At 50.1% G+C, this 6,970-nt stretch overlaps 4 pseudogenes; all 4 read right to left on the bottom strand.

Moving 5' to 3' along the window:
• Positions 1-742: 742 nt before the first annotated feature.
• LOC141157727 (uncharacterized) lies at positions 743-2,922 on the bottom strand (annotated as a pseudogene).
• A 610-nt stretch (positions 2,923-3,532) lies between these two features.
• LOC141160262 (U2 spliceosomal RNA) lies at positions 3,533-3,646 on the bottom strand (annotated as a pseudogene).
• Positions 3,647-4,472: 826 nt separating this feature from the next.
• LOC141160314 (U2 spliceosomal RNA) lies at positions 4,473-4,574 on the bottom strand (annotated as a pseudogene).
• A 1,497-nt stretch (positions 4,575-6,071) lies between these two features.
• On the bottom strand, positions 6,072-6,241 carry LOC141160277 (U2 spliceosomal RNA; annotated as a pseudogene).
• Positions 6,242-6,970: the final 729 nt, after the last annotated feature.

The following is a 6,970-nucleotide window of genomic DNA, read 5'->3' as shown; positions in this document are numbered from 1 at the left end:
CCGGGTGGATGATCCGTCCTATGACCGTCTTCAGTCGTGTCGCCATCATCTTGGCCAGGATCTTATAGTCCACGTTGAGCAGAGTGATGGGACGCCAATTCCTCAGGTCGCACCTCTCTCCCTTCTGCTTGTACAAGATCGTGACCATTCCTTCCCTCAATCACAGAGGCATTCTACCCTCCACCACCATCTCCTCGTACAGGTCCAACAGGTCCAGACAGATGAGGTCGCCCAGCGCTACATAGAGCTCCGTTGGAAGCTTATCACTGCCCGGGGTCCTGCCGGTTCTCAAGGATTTAGCGGCAGAGAGCAATTCGCCCACCGTCTGAGGTTTGTCCAAGGCTGCCGTGCCTGCAGGATCAAGATGGTTAGTGATACCTGACATGAACTTATCAGCAGCGTCGGGGTCGGTAGTCTTGTGGGAGTAGAGTTCGCTGTAGAAGTCGCTGACGACCTCATCACGTCCTCCTTCCCACATCGCATGTTTTCGCTCTTGTCTCGCAGCTCGTTCAGGGGCGTGTGGCCGGCATGGAGTTTCCTGAAAAAGAATGAGTTACATTTCTCGCCCTTCTCCAGATTCTTTACCTTGGAATGGAAGATGATTCGCTTGGACTCCTCCTCAAAGTGCCTTTTCAGGCTCCTCTTGGTCTCCTCCAGCTCCTCCCTCACATATCAGCCGTAGTGAAGGAGGTCCTGCAGTGACCGCAGCTCGCGCTGCAGCCCTCTGAAGTCTCTCCTCTTCTCACATGCCTGTTGTCAACCCTTGGCCTGAAAGAAATAGCGAAACTCAAGTTTAACATACTCCCACCAATCAGAGACTGTTAGGAAGCTACCCTTGTATGACCGCCACATTGCGTAGGCTGCTCTCAGCTCCTCCAGGACTTCAGCTGAGCCAGCAGAGTGCAATTCAGCTTCCAGGAGCCGGGGCCGGATGGAAAACCGTCACTGAGGACACCTTGTAAGTGAATGGCTCTCTGGTCGGAGAAGAAGCAGGGAACCATCGAGTGCCTACTCTGCCTGACTGAACGAGAGGTCAACACAAAGTAAATCCAGGAGCGGAGCGAGCCATCGGCTTGGCTCCACGAATAGTTCGTGGAGCCTCTCCCCATGGAGCCCACCACGTCCTGAAGAGAGGCCTCGGTTACCATCTCGATGAGCAGCTTGGACGTGATGTCCAACTTGGCAGATGTGCCGGAAATACGACCGTCCTCCTCGATGTGGCAGTTGAAATCCCCGGCTATCACTAAGGTAGTGGTGGTGGCAAGCTGAAGCCACAGGGTCTGGAAAAGCTCCAAACGCTCATTCTTCAGTGGGGACGCATACACATTGATGAACCTGACAGGTTCTCCCGCCCAGTTGCCATCTACAAGAAGAACCCTGCCGCAGATGAGCTCCTGGACGGATTCAAGCGTGAATGCGCTCCCCCTGATCAGAATTGCAACCCTCGCAAACTTGCAGTCACCCCCACCGAGCCAGTAGGATGGACCGTGGGACCACTGACCGGCCAGGTGTTTGAAGGACCTAGAGGAGGGAAGGGAACACTCCTGCAACATATAAACATCTCACAACTGGGAAGTAAGAAAGGCATAAACAGTCTGATGTCTGAACTTGTCCTTGATGCTCCTGACATTAATGGAAAAAAAGTTTAATATTAGACATCATGTATGGAAAAAGGAAAAAGTTAGCACAGGCAATACACCTCAGTTACCACTCTGGTCGTGTGGTCCCTTGTCGGTGTTGACTGCTGGTGATGGGATCACCAGCAGGCTCTCTTCCTAGATCTGGTCGAGCAGCGCAGCCTCGATCTCGGTGACCACCAGTTCCTCCTCTTCTGGCTCGGCCACCAGAGTCTCGACCATGTGCTCCATCTCTTCTGGCTCAGGGAGGGTGTCCTCCTTTTCGAAACCCAGAATCTTCTTTTTGGAGGATTCAGTAGCAGGGCTGTCCTCCACCTTCCTCTTTCCCCGGGTTGGAACTGGGGAGACAAGAGGGGGAAAATCCTCCTCGGAATAGATAGCGGCGGGTGGAGGAAAGGTTAATTCCACCGCTACCATGGTCTGGGGAGGGAGAGTGGCTGCCAGGGCAGGAGAAAGGACACCTGCTGAGGAGTAGGGGAAGGAAGAAGAGGAAGTGGAATCCTCAGCAGGGGTGGCCGGGGTATGGGGGGATTGTACGGGGGTGGCAGGGGGAGGGATAAGGAGAGGGGCGACAGAACTCTTACCGTCCTTTGACTTCTTATTTTTCTTCTGCTTCGGGGCTGCTGGGACTGTCGCTGGGGCTTTGGCTACTGACTCATTGCCCGCTTTGGCCTTGGTCGTCTCGGCCTTGGCCGCTGGGACCTTGGTCGTCACGTCCTTGACCTTCACAGGCCTGGTCGTCGGGGCCTTGTCCTCCCGAGTTGAGGTCGTCGCAACCACCGATGCCCAGGATCTCTCACGCTTGGGGCAATCCTTGTACAGATGAGCCGCCAGCCCACACAGGTTACAGGATGTCTTCTTCGGGCAGTCCTTCGAGCTGTGTCCCGTCACTCGACAAATACTGCAAGTGTCCTCCTTGCAGTCCTTCATCTCATGGCCATTCTTGCAGCATCTCCTGCAATTCCGCAGCATGTACGGGTAATAGATGAGGCCCTAGGAGTTGCCCAGGAAGAATTTCGGGGGCAGGTGCCGAAGGCCGCCTGAGTAAGCCAGGTCCATGGAGTCTAACGGTCACCGACCACTTACCTGTCCAGAAGCCGATTCCATTCAGTATGTGAGAGGGTTCCATCACAACTAAACAGAAGTGACTCAGGAAGGTACAGATGTCTTTGCCTGGGGTGTGCGGGTTGCCCATGGAGACCGTCATCCTCCTCTCGTCCCTCTGGATAGGGCAGCTACCTGTAAAGGCAGAGAAATAATTATCCGTTCCTTTTGCGCTTACCATTTCCCAGAACCTCCTGCAGGTGTTCACAGTGGCAAACGTGACGAAGAAGATCCCCGTCAAGAAGGTCTGGATGCTGAGGGTGTCCGACCTGGAGAAGCCTCGATCCAGCAGCATCTTCTGGCAGAAAACGTCCGAGGACATGTCTGACATTGTCCCATCCACTTCCTTGAGCTTCAGGGCCACCGTCTGCCGCATCCAGGGCTCCAGGGTTGGAGCTTCATGGTGGGGCTTCTGGGGTCTCTTCTGCAGGACAGTCGTGGAGACAGAGTCCTTGGGGGCAGAATCGGCTCCTGGCTGGGCCCTCCTGGCAATCCCCTGCTCCAGGCTCTTATTTTCGGCCTTCCTCGCAGCGCTTGCCATGGTTTTCCTCCTGCAGTTACTTCTTGGAGCTGTATCTGGAACTCTTCCCGGAAGGGATGAAGCTATGCAGATTCTTCTCCCATCGTGTTCTGGAAAAATTCCCCGAAAGGTCTTTGTCTCGCTGATTTTCTTCCTCGAAGATTCCTCAAGACACCCCGATTCTTCTCCGAGACTTCGTCTTCTTCTGAATTCCTTAGAGTTTCTTCCTCTGACCAATATCCGCCTTCCTTCTCCGATGTCAGCTGGGCTCCAAAGGTCTTCTCCATCCGAGTTCGATCGCTCTCTTCAAGTGTAGATCATAGCTCTTGTGTTCTTAAAAGAACAGATACTACACTTGATCTTAGCCAAAAGGCCGAGAAGCGATAACCTGAATTGGTTTTGGCCTATGACTGTACCCTGGCGTCAAGAAGGCACCCATTGTAGGGATAGGGACAAAGACTCCCCTTAGGAAAATATGTTGTTCATCAATAGACACCTTAAAGCCCACAACTTTACGGCTTGTTGCAGCTGCAGCCCACGCACGTATTTTTAATCTGATTAAGTCTGCCTATTTTCTAACATTCTCCCCTCTCCCCCACTGTCCCACACGGACAGTGGGGGGAGAGGATAACTAATTAGTGAACAAACAAGCAGAGGTCCACCTTCTTCCTAGTCTGCAGGCTCCCTGCAGACTGAAGCTGACTGCAGCAGCACAGCCAGATAAAGGCCAGGAGGCAATTATAACACGTGCAATGATGTTCCATTCTTCCATTCTTGCATTGTCCCATTCTCTTGCATTATTACATTGTTGCATTCACTCATTACATCTATTGCAAGCAATCTATCTGCCTGGGTGAAAACCAATAGGATGCTCTGATTGACAGACATATGTAGCACTTTAAAACAATATTTCAGACCAAACTTTTTTATATCTTTTTTTTTTCATCCACAGAAATAAAATTAAAGAAGTCAGTACTCCACCAGAGGGAGCCAGAATTTCACTAAAGAAATCGTAGCGGCCCAAAACATTTTTTTAAATGCATGGTACTCAGCAACACCCAACTGATGGGACAGTTGAGTTAAAAGAGTAGCAGCTGATAACAAGGCCACTGACTAGGTATATGGTGTGTGTGCAACGGTGTAGAAAAGGACAAATGCATTATTGCAGCTTTTCTCAGGAAGGAAGGGATAGATAGATAGATAGATAGATAGATAGATAACATTACAATACAATATATTGGTAAAAGCAAAGCACATATACTAAATGAGAACAGATACTACACTTGATGTTAGCCAAAAGGCAGAGAAGCGATAACCTGAATTGGTTTTGGCCTATGACTGCACCCTGGCTTCAAGAAGGCACCCATTGTAGGTGTAAGGGGGACGACCGTGGTGTAAGTACTTTCCGAGCAAGGGATCCGGAACTGCCGGGGCCGTACCTCTTGTTGCAGGGGGAAGACAGACTGCAAGCAGATGAGTCATGTGACAGGGAAGCAGGGGGTGTGTCGAGAGAGAGAGCTGGGAGGTCAGGTGACAGAGGGACTCCTGGTGTGACTAGAGGGAGGAAGAGACGAGTACGTTTTGCACGGAAAAGCGGAGCTGGATCCGGATCAGCAGAGCAGCGTGAGAGGGTCCAGGCTCCTGGCTCCAGGACTGGGAGCAAGAGCTGAGTAAAGGGGACCGGAGGAGTCAGGCTGACTAGAGAAGAGACGCAGGGTTGGTGGAGCCAGGCACGTGAGGTGCAGTGTTATGGACTAGGGGCTCAGCGGGTAAAACCGGAGACCACCCGCTGCCGCCAGAAGACAGAGCATTGTTTGGGCGGGGACGCCTGAAATATCAACACCGGCATCACCGTGCATCTGCCTTGTAAGGAGCGAGAGTCAGCTAAGTGAAAAAAACCTGTTGATTATAACCGGTTTGACTTTGCTACATCCCGTTAAACTGTGAACTGTCAGTGATAGACTTTTACCTGCTTTTCCCTAGTTTTTCCCCTGATACTCCCTGCGTGGAGATTTACCCTGTTATTATAAACTTCCCCTGTATATTAACCCTGTATTGGCTGCTCTGTGTTTCTGTGTCGCTGCATCTAAAGTGCCCGTGTTACATAAGGATAGGGACAAAGACTCTCCTTAGGAAAACATGTTGTTCATCAATAGACACCTTAAAACCCAAAACTTTACTGCTTGTTGGAGCTGCAGCCCACACACACATTTTTAGTCTGCATAAGTCTGCCTATTTTCACACATTCTCTCCTCCCCCCGCTGTCCCACGCGCCTCAAGACAAGGGTATGGGGAGAGTATAACTAATTAGTGAACAAACAAGCAGCGGTCCACCTTCTTCCTAGTCTGTAGGCTCCCTGCAGACTGAAGCTTACTGCAGCAGCACAGCCAGATAAAGGCCAGGAGCTCATTATGACACGTGCAATGATGTTCCATTCTTCCATTCTTGCATTGTTCCATTGTTCCATTGTCCCATTCTCTTGTATTATTCCATTGTTCCATTCACTCATTACATCTATTGCAAGCAATCTATCTGCCTGGGTGAAAACCAATAGGATGCTCTGATTGACAGACAGAGGTAGCACTTTAAAACAACATCTCAGACCAAACTTTTTTATATCTTTTTTATCATCCACAGATAGAAAATTAAAGAAGTCAGTACTCCACCAGAGGGAGTCAGCATTTCACTAAAGAAATTGTAGCGGCCTCCAAATTTTTTTTTAAATGCGTGGTACTCAGCAACACCCAACTGATGGGACAGTTGAGTTAAAAGAGTAGCAGCTGATAACAAGGCCACTGATTAGGTATATGGTGTGTGTGCAACAGTGTAGAAAAGGACAAATGCATTATTGCAGCTTATCTCAGGAAGGAAGGGATAGATAGATAACATTACAATACTATATATTGGTAAAAGCAAAGCACATATACTAAATGAGAACAGATACTACACTTGATGTTAGCCAAAAGGCCGAGAAGCGATAACCTGAATTGGTTTTGGCCTATGACTGGACCCTGGCTTCAAGAAGGCACCCATTGTAGGGATAGGGACAAAGACTCACCTTAGGAAGACATGTTGTTCATCAATAGACACCTTAAAACCCACAACTTTACTGCTTGTTGCAGCTGCAGCCCACGCAAGCATTTTTAATCTGCATAAGTCTGCCTATTTTCACACATTCTCCCCTCTCCCCGCTGTCCCACACGCCTCAAGACAAGGGGCTGGGGAGAGGATAACTAATTAGTGAACAAACAAGCAGCGGTCCACCTTCTTCCTAGTCTGCAGGCTCCGTGCAGACTGAAGCTGACTGCAGCAGCACAGTGAGATAAAGGCCAAGAGCCCATTATGACTAGTGATAGGTGAGCACTAAAATGCTCGGGTCCTCGTTGCTCGGGTCGAGCAAATTGGAATACTTGGGTGCTCGACCCGAGCAACGAGCCCAATGTAAGTCTATGGAAAACTCGAGCATTTTTCTGGTGGCTCCCCCCGGCGGGCTGCAGAGGGCCTAAAAATTGCCAAAATCGATGGGAACAGTGCTCAAATGACATGGGGACAGCATGGGGAAGACCCTTGAAAGCATTTCTGACTCCCAGGTCACTTCTGTCAACAATGTTGTCAGAGGTATTACGCCACTTTTACGAACTCACAATAAAACATACCAAAACGAAACCAAAATGGATTTTTCTGGGAAATATGTTAAGGAACATCGTT

Source organism: Phyllobates terribilis, unplaced genomic scaffold (assembly GCF_046119375.1).
Source record: "Phyllobates terribilis strain yellow unplaced genomic scaffold, ASM4611937v1 Scaffold_8__6_contigs__length_399053987, whole genome shotgun sequence".
NCBI lineage: Eukaryota > Metazoa > Chordata > Amphibia > Anura > Dendrobatidae > Phyllobates > Phyllobates terribilis.
Note: the sequence above shows the minus strand (reverse complement) of the source record. Positions and strands in the feature narration are given on the sequence as shown.